Here is a 13618-nt window from a genome sequence, read left to right as displayed (position 1 = left end):
GAGTTATCCAGGTGCATTATTTGAACACTGTAAATGCACCTTGTTGGATACTATTTGGAAATATGTTTCTCCATGGCATTTGAAAGGTTTAAACTGTGAATCAAAGTTGCATGCAGTAACGGGTCTTGAATATTTTGTGATGCCGCAAGGGTTGGCATTTCTGAAGCACGAGTTGGCAGTTAATTCGAAATCACGTTATTCAAAGTCAGATTTTTGCGTTCCAAAGAGTTCAAATTAACGACGTTTTACTGTATCGCAAAACTAAAATCAGTGTTCATCGGTGTGTCTGTTTCGTGTTTACATTTCACTAAAAGAATTATCCACCACCGGTCGTGTTAATATCCGAGTAAAAAGAGACCGCATGTGAAGAGTGTTTTAGACGTGAAGTGTGACGAATTTGTAAGTAATTTAGGAGAGGATTCTCGTGACACAAGAGACAACGAATCTTCCGATCTACAGGGAATCGAGCCTATTGCAAGTTCAGATTAATGAAATAACTAGGCCTACTTGCTAATTTCCATGGCAAATATATTTTATAGCAGCGTTAATGTATTTTTATAATCTCAAATATGTTCAGGCAAAGCAGGTATTGCACCCATATTACCTGGCTACTCAGCCGGAGAACAAGAGTCTCAGCCGTAGACCGTTCATTTTCTGGCCTTGCAAAAAAAAAATGTTAAGGGCAGGGATAGAAATTAGGACTAGCGACAATAAAATCAACACTAAATAATATTAGGTCTTAACATTTATTATAACTAAGCACTCTTAACAGCAAATTTAAATTGAACAAAATCTTGGAATTTAATTTATCTTCTCTGCCGGTATTTTCGGTACAACGTAAATATTCTTCCCATAATTCTGGTGACATAATTTCTGGAAATACACAGACAAGTATTAGCCTATATCTGGTATAATAAAATGATAAATGTAATTTTATGAGAAGACCTTTCTCTAATGTTAACAGGATTATTTACAAATTAAAATTTTAATAAATACATTTCTGATCCATGTATTGTCAGCGATTAAATTATCCCTTCCTGCTTAACCTTTTAAATTAACGTTACTTCCACTAAATTGAAATGAGAAAAATTTAAAATAAATTTTCCTGTCAAAATTCCATTCAACATGTCCTCCTCAGATTTAAATTTATAAATGGAAAATTTTCCATAATTATTATCTCAAAATTTCCCATAATAATTACATAAATTAACGCAATATCCTTCTTCAATATTACACTCATTGAGAATTTTTAGCTTTGTAGGTTTTACAATAAATTGTTCGTGACTCCTGTCCACGGACATGGCCCTTGCTTATTCATTTTTTCTAAGACATTAAACCCTTCTCTATCTAATTTCGGAATAAAATCCACTAAAGATTCACTTCTCAACAAATGGGAGCAACACAAATAACGATATTTTAATCAAAACGCACGCAACGAACAAGTGATCGAATCAAATTGTAATCATAAGAAATATCACAATCCATAGAAATAATGACTAATCACAAATACAACACTTACACTAGGGTACACGGTAACAGTTTATAATATTTACGGCGATTTCTAGTCCTTGATTATTATATTTTTATTTTTATCTAAGTCATAGGAAATTTTTATGACGGTATCGGGTAAAGAAACACCATTACAACAACTAGGAATGTGATGTCAGGATTATCACTTAAATAAAGAAACTAGGTTCAACAACGATGTTCGTGAATATCAGTGATAGATATCATCGGAAAATTATCATTACAGAAACGCACATAACGCAGGTCAAATATAAACGTACACGTTTATGGTTCATGAGTCACGACATTATTATTATTTAAATACCATGGCTATCAACTAACGCGTGCTCCGCTCAAAGAAATTATGTTCAACAACATATTCTCTTCACATGAGACTCAATAAATGGATTCACAAGTCAAACACATAACTGATCCATTCCCTAGTCCATAAATACAATAAATAATCCGTCAAGATTCGGCCGTCTTCCAGGCTCACATTATCCTACTAGAGCACACACTGATATTTCACACAGGAATAAACAACATTTACACTCATGACCTTTATTTCCTTATTTAACCCTTGATGAAGTTTAATTATGATGATGATGATGATGATTATTATTATTATTATTATTATTATTATTATTATTATTATTATTATTATTATTATTATTATTAAATGTGCGAGTTCACAAATCCGCGTAAGCTAAGGTTTGATAAAGTTACCAGATGACACTAACACGCTTGAAATCCACATAAAGACCGTAATAACGTCTAGAGAAAATTTGACGTAATAAAACATACCGATGATCTGTCCCACATGACTTCAAAAATAATTATAAATTATTTCAAAATTAAATTGTTGTTATCGGAGAGGTCAATTATTTTTAAATCACTCCTATACTATTGAATGGGACAGTCAGAATAAATATCGAAGACACTCACACATCACTATCTCATAGGAACCGATAATCATTCACACTCAATAACTACCTACCTTACACCATGAAAAGAAGAAAATTATGCCAAATGAATAAGGAAGCGTTATGTCTACATTGTGTTTACAAAGATGAATAGATAGATATTATAACATTGTACTTAAATGATTGATGAAACTGGATTTCGGCCGATGACCCTGGACATGAGGTAGGTCACCCACCGCCGGTCGTCATCTCCTCCATGTCGGAAATTGCCTTACATTTTAAAACACCATTGTAGGTGCGATGATGAACATGGAATAGTAGTAGGCTTCCTCTTCCTGATGTAGTGGCATCTTGAATTGTCTCGATCCGCACGTAGAATTCCTCTTCTCTCTTCCCAAGTAGTAGGAGCTGAAACTGACAAATAAGTTTTAATATGTGCCCAGTACACACACACGATGAATGATATTTCTGAATAATATGTAACTTCTTCCATAAATCTGCTAAACTCGTAGGTCTAGAATGTGTAATGAGTCTGTCTTGCCGAGTGATCGAACCCAAGAATGTCTGCGACGTGAATGTCAGCGTAGAATTTCCAAGACAGTTATCCAAGAAGACTCAAATCAAAAAAAGGCAGTACCTTTGGGAAACACCGATATATAATTATCTTAAGATGAGGGTGTGTCGCCGTAATCGTCTGTGATTGGTCAATAACTTGCACCTGATAGGCTGTTACATTTTATTAAAATACTGTCAGGTGTAGAGCGACCTTGCTCGTATCGATCGGACGACCTTGGTTTCTCCCAGTAGGTCACAGCTAGGTAGCAGCTGGCAGCCTGACACACAAAAAATCCACAGCTCACCCCTCGCTTGGAAAATCCGGTTTCGAGCGAGCTCCTCTCTCTGTAACACGAAGTTGGGAAAAATTTCCGCCCTTGCTAATGAAATAATATTCTTACACCCGTAGATATTACAAATATTCCCTATATGCCAAATTTGAAGGGGACAGTATATCCGTAAATTTACAAGTTCATATTTGTGTAAAGACCATGTGAACCTCGCAGAGTGATATGAAATGTTTGCTTATGCCTACTTTACTCCTTTGATGGAAGGGATTTTAGCTCACTTCATTGTTTTCAACATGATCCTTCCTCAAATTAGGGTGCGGGGATTATTCGGGTAAATACAGTAATTTAGCTCTGTAGAAAATAAAGTTCTGTGTAGAACTTTCCACTGCGGAAGGGGCAATCATCTTTTATGCTGAAGTTAATTAAAATTCAAAAGATACTTATTCAAGAACTAGTCACATTCTAACAAGGCTGTAGACCTGCTTGAGAACTTCCAACGGGGCCAGCAGCGAACCTCACATGTTTTACGTGTTGCATGCGGTTGTTGTTAGCAATATCTCAAACATTAAAAGGTGCAGTGTTTTCCTGTTGAAGTTCACTACAACATAAAATAGACTGATCCACACTACAGGAGAATGTTTATCCCTAATTTGAAAGATGGCCACGCCACTCTCTGTTTGCAGCAAAGAAGAACAGCGTTCCGCAATCAGTTTTTCATGGTCTAAGAACAATGGCTAACGTGCATGTTTTGACCATGTCATCAACAGTCACTCGTCTGTTGTTCAGGATCATATCACTCACTTGTTCAATATTAGCATCAGTTACAACTGTTGATGGACACCTGGATCTTTCCTCATCCTTCACGCTCGTGCGACCCCTTTTGAACTGTTCAGTTCAATGGTAAACACTTTACTGTGGCAAAACTTTGTCTTCGTATTGTGCTGAAAGTCTTCTATGAATTTCCACTCCTGGTACACCCTCAGACCACAAAAAACGGATTAATGAACGGTGTTCTTCCTTGGTGCAAACAGATAGTGGAACGGCTATCTTTACGTTGCAACAGCGCAAGCTGTACTGATCTGATGATGCTGAAACCTACCACAGACGTAGATAATGGTGCCATCTAGTGGCTGATGAGCACACAATGCCATAGAGCCAACCTAAAGACAATTAGAGCAAAATTGCAGATGCTTATTGACTTGCCCTACATCAAGAACTTGTGTATCAATGAACAATTTTAAGACTTTCATGCGATTAGCTTGCTATGTAATATGTGTAATCTATACTAATATTATAAAGAGGAAAAATGTGTATATTTGTTTATAACAGATAAACTCAAAAACTACTGAACCGTTTTTAAAAATTACTTCACCTATAGAAAGCTACATTGCCAGTGAGTAACATGGGCTGTATTTTATTTTCAAAACAATTCTATGGAGGGGGTGATGTGGGGGAAATATAAAAATATAAAAATAATAGGCTAATATAGGCAAAATCGAATTTGTCGTACAAGCACGAGACAAAGCTCATTAGCCCCTTGATGCAAAGAACAAAACTCGGTAAGCCTTACGAGCCTGAAAACCATGTTTTAAGGCCCTAAAATCAACCGTTATGGATATATTGGCACCACACTCCCCCTGCTCTAGGAATCGGATAAAAGAAATGAACTGTCATAACCATGGCAACGTCAGCTCCAGGATTCTAGAGAGCGAGATTGTGCAGGTACGTTTGGGCATATTTGCCAAACAGAATTGGTATACATATGACTTACTATCTGCAAAAAATATACTGTTGTGTACGACTCTCATATTACTCCTTTGGGCGGGGATGGAAAGGGGGTGAACTATGAAAATAGTATATGTCGTATGTATGTATGTATGTATGTATGTATGTATGTATGTATGTATGTATGTATGTATGTATGTATGTATGTATGTATGTATGTGTTACACTCCTCCTAAACCAAATTTGGTACACTTATGACTTAGTATCAGGAGACAAACCACGTGGGGGTAAGACACCCCTAGCACCTTTACGGACAGGGGGCAAGGGGAAGTAATACACAAAAATAATCTAGAATAGTATCGAATCCATAATTTTCGTGGTCGCTGAAATGAATAGTGACACTCCGAATATTTTAAAGTTCATGTTCAGCCCCCCTGGGGGTGTGTGGGGGGGTGAGTGAGATATAAAAATAATCAAAAATAGTGTCGAATCTACAGTTTTGGGGTCAATGAGATGAATGGTAACAATCCAGATTTTCTTATCTCTTTGGAGAGTGGTGGGGGGGGGGGGGGGTGCAAGAGGGGGACAGTCTCATTGACAGGTGAAGTCCTGTGCATCGTATCTATAGTGCGATGGCTAAATACATATTGTTAACACTTATTAATTTTTGACAGGATCAAATACTTCCCAGTCGATTCGAGCTTCCATAAGGACATAGTTTTACTCGAAAATTAAATAATCTAAATATTGAAATCAAACACATCTAACTACAAAATAGATCGTAACATATCTGCAACTCAAAAAGGAATTATATAAAATTTCACTTCACACATAACTAACTGGTAATACAAATCTAAAAGGTAAACATTCAGAAACTATCTGGCAACACCGGGTACTACAGCTAGTGTTTTATAACTTGATAGATGTACTTTCTATTCATATATTTTAATTTAGTGTTTCGTTCCACATTTTAATGGGCCATGCATTTGTTTCCCTGTGGATTTTTATTCCATTGTTCTCTTTTAATAATTCAAATGTCATAATGGTTGTTTAATACTTCTGGTATGTAGGTGAAGATGCCCACTAAGTGGATGAAATATGTACTAATACTTGCTATCAGGTGATATATTTTATCTGATTAAATAGTGTATTGAATTGGTGGATCATTTACATTTGACCGAGCTGGATAGCTGCAGTCGCTTAAATGCGGCCAGTATTCATTATTCGGGAGATAGTGGGTTCAAACCCCACTGTCGGCAGCCCTGAAAATGGTTTTCCGTGGTTTCCCGTTTTCACACCAGGTAAATGCTGGGGCTGTACCTTAATTAAGGCCACGGCCGCTTCCTTCCCATTCCTAGCCCTTTCCTGTTCCATTGTCGCCATAAGACCTATCTGTGTCGGTGCGGCATAAAGCAACTTGCAAAAAAAAAAAAAAAAAAAAAAAAATTACATTTGTATATGGTTAGTGACATCAATATGGAGTCAAAATGAGACTTTTAATATGTAATGAGAATTGTGGAAGAAAAATATCAAAGTTCAAGGAGAGGAAATCAGGAATGTAACTTTTTTTTTTTTTTTTTTTTACAGTTGGCTTTACGTCGCACCGACACGGATAGGTTTTAAGGCAACGATGGGATAGGAAAGGGCTAGGAGTGGGAAAGAAGCAGCTGTGGCCTTACTAAGATACAGCCCCAGCTAGCATTTGCCTGGTGTGAAAATGGGAAACCACGGGAAACCCTCTTCAGGGCTACTGACAGTGGGGTTTGAACTGTAACATATGTGTTTGACAGACTGGATTATTTTATGTCACATTTAACTAAGTCAGCACTGAAAAGTATGGCTTCCTTCTTAATGGAAATCAGAAATCCAAGATTTGTGAATTTGACTTTGAGTCTGCAGAAAATCTGGATAAGTTCCTGAAGATGAAATTACGTAACTTAGAAAATACAAGATTTTGTGATTTATTTATTTTTTTTTTAAGAAAGGAAGTGTATGTATATTTATCGCGAGGCTGTGTAGCTCAAGAGGGAATTGGCCTCCTGAGCTCAAGTTGTCAGTTTCAATCTCGGGTCAGTTCAGTGGTATTTGAAAGTGCTCAAATACATCAACTTCATATCTATAGATTTACTGGTAAATTAAAGAACTCTGCAAGATAAAATTCCAGCACCTCGGCATCTTTGAAAACTGAGAACTGAGGCTGCACTGTATTCCCAAACTGCTGATCACAATGCATTTTGCTGTACAGAATGAAACAATCATACATGTGTCATCCTCACATTGAAAACTTCAGTGTCCACCTTAAGAATCACTTTTATTCCACCAGTTAGGGACTTGTCAATGGCATTCATTCATTAGCTGTATACTCCTGTACCATACAGTAGAACCCCTTTTTAACGAATCTCAGGGGGATTTAATATTTCTTCCTTAAAAAGGGGTTTTCCTTAAAAGGGGGTTAAAAGAAAATAGGCTATATATCACAAGAAATAATAATACATTTATGTCTTTAACTAATATGTCAAGAAATAATAAATGAACATGCTAAAAATATTAAGTCAAATTAACACAAGAATAACAGAAAATATTTACAAAACAGCAGATGTAACAAATTCCGTAGTGGTCCACTGGGAGCACAACCTGGAGAAAGGAAAAGAGAAATAGGTATTACTGACTTGCAATTTTAACTTTAAGGATTTTTAAAGAGATTTGTGAAAAATAGACCACGAGATCCGTGAGAATAAGCATATTAACCTTCACTTTCTGAAATAGTCCGGTGTAGTAGTTTGCTTCCCCTTGCCCAGATGTCTCACGGAAAGAAGTTTTCTCTCAATTTGGTTGTGACTGTTGACGAGGTCTTCATCAACGGTGGAGGAGAAATGCCGGCAGACAATATCCAGTCCCTCCGCTACTGCCCTTAAAGTTGGCTTTGCTGGATCTTCTTCTTCTTCTTCTTCTTCAGTACTTTGTCCTTTAGCATCGTCACAAAGGTCTCCAACATCCATCTGTGGTGCAGAGGTTAGGATAGCATCATCACAAGTAACAAATTCTTCTAATGTTGTGGCACTCAAGTCCTCTGATTCAACCCCTCAATCTTCCCCAGTGTGATCAGTAGAGTCTTCTTCTTTAAAATCGTCTGAAATGGCACCAAGACCTGCATTGCCAAAGCAGTTTTGAATAGTGTCCATTGTGACTAGTTGCCATGCTGCTACAAACTTATGCATGGTTTGGAGTATATTCAGTTGAATTTTCTCATTTCTTTCGAGGAAAGAAATAGTTCTTTGAACCAGGGTCTTCCTGTACTTCACTTTCACAGAATGAATAATGCCAAGGTCCAAAGGCTGCAGGTGACTGGTGCAGTTAGGAGGAAAGAAAATCACTTTGATATTCAGCAGGAAAGATGTATCTGAAAGATGAGCTGAACATCTGTCTATCACCACCACTATCTTCCTTCCTGCCGATCCTATCTTAGCATTGAAGCTTCGTAAAAATTTTGCGAATATCGCCAATGTCATCCACACATTTTTGTTAAAATAATATTTCCACGGGAGTGTACGGGTGTTCTTGAAACATCTTGGATTCTTAAATTTTCCAATTATTAGTGAGGGTAATTTTCGCTCCCATCACTATTAACACATAACACTGTCAGTCTTTCTTTACCTCCGTGGCATTTTTCTCCGCAAACAGCATATGTCTTAGACAGGAGCAAATTGTAAAACACTCCAGTTTCATTGGCATTAAAAATATCCATAGTATCTTCTCCTTCAAGAAGTCAGGGCAACGTAATTTTTTTCCAGTACACAACTGTATTATCATTACAATAAATAAGTATTGATAAGGTAGAAGTCTTTTCCTATTTATATTTGTGTAGTTTGTCAATACGGATATGAAGATCATAGATTATGATGTATTATCATTAGTCGATCTTTTTGTTACCAGTTGACTGTTTGGTACCTCACTGCTGAGTTTTTTCATTCGTATGTAAAAAAATTGCAGAAGCCTAAATTTTTAATTTATCAGTGGGGTGATTAGCTTAAAATGTTTATAAATGTTGGTTGTTTATAAATCTAAATGCAAATGGAAAATCCTACACTTATGTTCAATATTATTTTGAGAGAAAACAAAATTACACTTATGTGCCCTTGCATGCATTATCTTTATACAAAGTAAAGAGCCCAAAATAATATTATTTCCTAAAATCTGTAGGCAACTAATACATGTAACTTCTTAGAAGTATATAAGTTGATATTTTAAAATACTTTCCAAACCTGGAAAGTGGTGATAGTTAAATGTTTTCTACTGGTTGTTTGTGATGCCGAAATGTTCAACTATCTGCACCAACTACACTGGCACAAAAGTTTCTAAAAAAATGATTTGCGGGTTGTCATCAAACACGACTTGGCCCTCAGAGCCTGTCACAGTTACCTGAAACTCTGGTGAAGAAAAGTAATCCATGCGCCACAAAATTAGCGATAAAATAGCTTTTGTACTCACCGTGTTTTTCTTCTTTCGTTTAGAAGGAGGTTCTGTTTCTCTCTCACATACAATATTTTCGGCGCTCTCTCTATCACGCTCGCTTTTAAAATCGCTTAACATCTCCTTAAAATGATTATCTCAATCATCACTTTCCGCTGTGGTTAATAACTGAAAGATTCTGTGATCTGAAATAACATTGCTGCAAGAGCAACTAAATTGTTGTTCTGCCATGTTTGTTTGCATCACAGATGAACTACACAGACGTCTACAAAGAGCTCTGTAAGTTACTTCCCGAAGCTATAATCTCTGATCAGTTAGTTCTACATAATGCCCAACAGATGGCAGAACATGTCAGAGATCAAATTCGCACTCGAAAGTGAACTAGGAAACTAAAAAGAAATTTAATTCTCCCGCAACATCTATAGACGGGCATAGCACTGGTGGACCGGCCGCGTCAGCCCGTCTATAGGCGGGCGTAGCACTCATCGGATTAACATGTTCCCATCAACTGGAGTGTTCTCACTCCTTTTTCCTTCGAACCATTTCTTTAAAATGTTTTCAAGTTCCTCGTAAGGCGAGTAACGAATATTATTTCGTATATTTGTCCCAGAACCGCACTCCACTTCCATGGCCTGAATTTTCTTCTGTTTCATGATGCTAAACAGCGTAGCGTGTGCCAAGTCATCGTTTTTTGCCTACTGTGTCAAAGGCTATCCCTGCTTATGAGTCAGCTTCTTACGTCTCGCAACCATAATGAACGTGGTCCGCTGTAACTCGCAGTACAGCTCTTATCGCAGACACAAATGTAACTCGTAGCACAACTTGCAACAACACAGGAACAAAAACAGTGGATGAGACTGAAGATATTCTTCAATCTGCACCCTCCGAGTGATTCCTAAGCAGCGACTGGAGCCGCGAGACGGAAATGCCTAGCCGGTGTAACAGCGCTGCCATTATTGCCATTATTGTGGATGCTGTAAAATATGATAGAAATGTCGCAGGCTTGATGTACTATATGTAATTAATCATTTTTAAATGGATATTTTAAGCTTAACTTGTGATCCTCCCCGACTAAAACGGTCCTGACTCCTGAACCATTCAGGCAAATTATGTACTTTAAAGGTTATTTTAATCCTTAATGAGTCCTAGAGGAGGTTAAATACTTTATTTGGATCCCAAAAGTTTGGAAAAAGTGTTACTTTTTTACTGCCGACTATGAACTAAAATCGCTCTAAAGAGCAAACAGTTGCAGATAAGTCTATGCCCTTGCAGACTTTTTCGTGGACCATGAACAGCTCTATATTTCGTATGGTTACACTAGGGGTCTATTGATGACAGTTCAGGCAGCGTAATTTTTTCTAGAATAAATTTTCATTTTGCTCGATAATCATAGCCATTTTCGTTTTCTAATTGCTTTTAATCTTCTGAAATATATCTTTCACCGTAAATCACGTGAAGTTTGCAAGAGGATGTTTATATGTCGTGAAGTTACTTGTGTCTCGCGGCATGTACGCATACTGTACATCAGTCATGCCTCTAGGCTGTACAACTAGTCTCACCGGCAACCACACATTGCTCCCATCCAGCCATCATTCCAGTACTATTTACTGTTCAATGGACGTAACTAACCAACAGCGTCTAGCATGAAAGTGACTGTAGTTTGCCAGTAACAGTGATTTCCAGAGGCCGCGCCAATTTATCATGGTTCCACACATCGCTAAAGGGGCGGTTTCATTTACTGTGTCAACTTTGGACTGAGATTACGTGAAAACAGAAGTCGATTAAGACTATTTAAAAGAACATTAGAAAAAATTATCTTATCTCAAATTTCCGTTACCCGAGGGTTCATTAGAAGGTGGTTTAAATAATGTTGTGCTTATGGTAATTTGGCTGAGCCTTACAGAAATCTTCGTTAAAAGCGGGAATTCCTTAAAAACGGGCACATTAAAACAGGGTTGTACTGTATATAAATTATTATTTACTTCTTTTTTTCCTACCAACTTGAGAACCCTATCACAGAGAACTTTATTCATATTCTTTGTCATCTTCAGCAACGTTTGAGTTTGCTCGTGGGGTAAATGTATGTTTGTATATGTGTATGTATGTTTCATCAATACTCACCCACAGATTTTCACTATTACATACTGCCCGAATGCTTTGTGAAGTTTCTTCGTAACATTTTGGGAGATAGTTTTTCCTTGATGTGGCTTCGTCTGGAGGCTCAAAATTAAGGTATTTTCTCATTCTTGGATTATTTATTTTGCCAGGAACAATGCCAGCACAAAGAAATACTGCACATACATCTAAATAACAATAACACTAGGGGTATTTGGATGGGCCTACTTTTGGAGAAGCTGATTCATCTGTTAGTAATTCTCGTGAACGCACAGTCAAAGCAGCAGCAATGTGCTTGTTACCAGGCAAATGCTGGGTTACTTGAGAGCATTGGTGTGCACTTACTGTTTTACCAAATGATTGACAAAATAATACTTTTCCATTCGTAGTGAAAATATTTTTAAATTCCTCTATGTATAGTTGGAGGTGCAATCTTGTACTCGAAGACGCGATCTTGTACTAGACATCACTTTCGGCGTTGTTTTGCAGGTTAGGACACACGCATTTACGCTGAATCACTGTTTCAATAAAAAAGAATTGCAGCCGACACTAAAGGAAATATTTCTTCTGTCTTAGAAATTCAGGCAAAATCACACGACCACGGGAATGATATACGGAGCCGAACAACTAACTGTACGAGTGACACAATCCCACTATCTTCTGTTGGGGGAATAGCTTTCCATTGCGTAGTTCAATATGCAGTATTCTCTATCACCTTATCTCTCCGTGATTGCTTTTTGCTGACATTCTGTATACAAAATCCAAGCGGGTTGACTAATACGAGTGAGTTAGAATGCTACTTAACTCAGTCATGGAGAGAAAACCACTTGTGTAGCAAATCAAATCACTGTCTATAGGTAACTACGTAGCCAATAACCAGCAAGTCTTCGAACTTCTGTAGGGAAGTCCATAAATAGCCACAACATTCAGAAATATGACGTTAAAATCAAAACCGTAATTGTAAAATGTGAGTAAAAGCATCATTTTATAATACAGATGCATTTTAAATGTTATTGAGCAGCAAATATTGCTGATTTCTGTGCTTATTATGGACTTTCTTAAAAAGTTTGTAAAATATGTTTTAATGTGCAATAAGGAGTTTTTACACTTGGGGATGCACAATAGGAATAATAAACTTTGTAAATTGTGTTAAACCATATGCAAGAAAAATATGTAATTACATAAAAATCTGCTCACTAGTTATGGGTACCACGTGAGCCAAATCAAAATTGAAAATTAGCGCATTAGTGTGACGTGGAGGATCAACTCTCTTCGCTAACTATACTGGAATGGAAGAAGTTCGCAGCCTGTGTTAAAATTACGATTTGAGAAAAGTCAAAAAATTCTCTGAAGTAACTCAAGCTAACAAATATAGGGAGAGACTGCATGGAGAAGGAAACATTTAAATTTATCCAAAATTGTTTCAAGCTAGCAAATATACAAGCAACCCGTTTGGCAGAAGACTGCAAAGGATGGAAACGGATACAAAAAAATATCTTCAAAGATGACAATCCTCTGGTGAACCACAGAAGAGAGACTAAAATTGTGCTGAATAGCTTCTTCTCAGGATTGAGGGATCTCATACACTGTGTGATGGCTTTTGAAGGTGAGATACGACATTGTTCGCGGTGGGGATTGTTGTGGACACTGTCACTGTAAGGTTGCTTGGGGTAAGTGTTGCTTGATCAAAAGTGTTTAATGTGTTGATCAGTTAATCAGTATGTTCCTATTGCAATACAGTACTGTGAGATTTACAGGAAGGGTGAGATTGGCAGATGCAAAAAAACAATGGTTCTCTTCTGTTCTTGAAGTCTTGTTTAGAATATAAAGAGTTGAACTCCATCGTGTAGGTTAATCTTGTATCTGGCAGTGTTATGGTAGAGAAAGATGTTTCTGTGGAACTGAAAAGTCCCTCATTCAGAACAAGTTGTAATGTATGAGCTACACATGGCAAATAGCCAAATTTTACTACATTACGACTGATGTTTTTAATCACAGCCACTATTTTAATATTAAACCTCAAGTTTCTAATGT

The 13618-nt window shown here is 37.1% G+C and overlaps 1 protein-coding gene across 2 annotated transcripts in view; it reads left to right on the top strand.

The window, feature by feature from the left end:
* Positions 1-13618, top strand: part of Pkn (serine/threonine-protein kinase N) — a 308319-nt gene that overhangs the window by 282031 nt on the left and 12670 nt on the right. The window lies entirely within an intron of this gene.

This window comes from Anabrus simplex, chromosome 1 (genome assembly GCF_040414725.1).
Source record: "Anabrus simplex isolate iqAnaSimp1 chromosome 1, ASM4041472v1, whole genome shotgun sequence".
Classification (NCBI taxonomy): Eukaryota; Metazoa; Arthropoda; class Insecta; order Orthoptera; family Tettigoniidae; genus Anabrus; species Anabrus simplex.
Note: the sequence above shows the minus strand (reverse complement) of the source record. Positions and strands in the feature narration are given on the sequence as shown.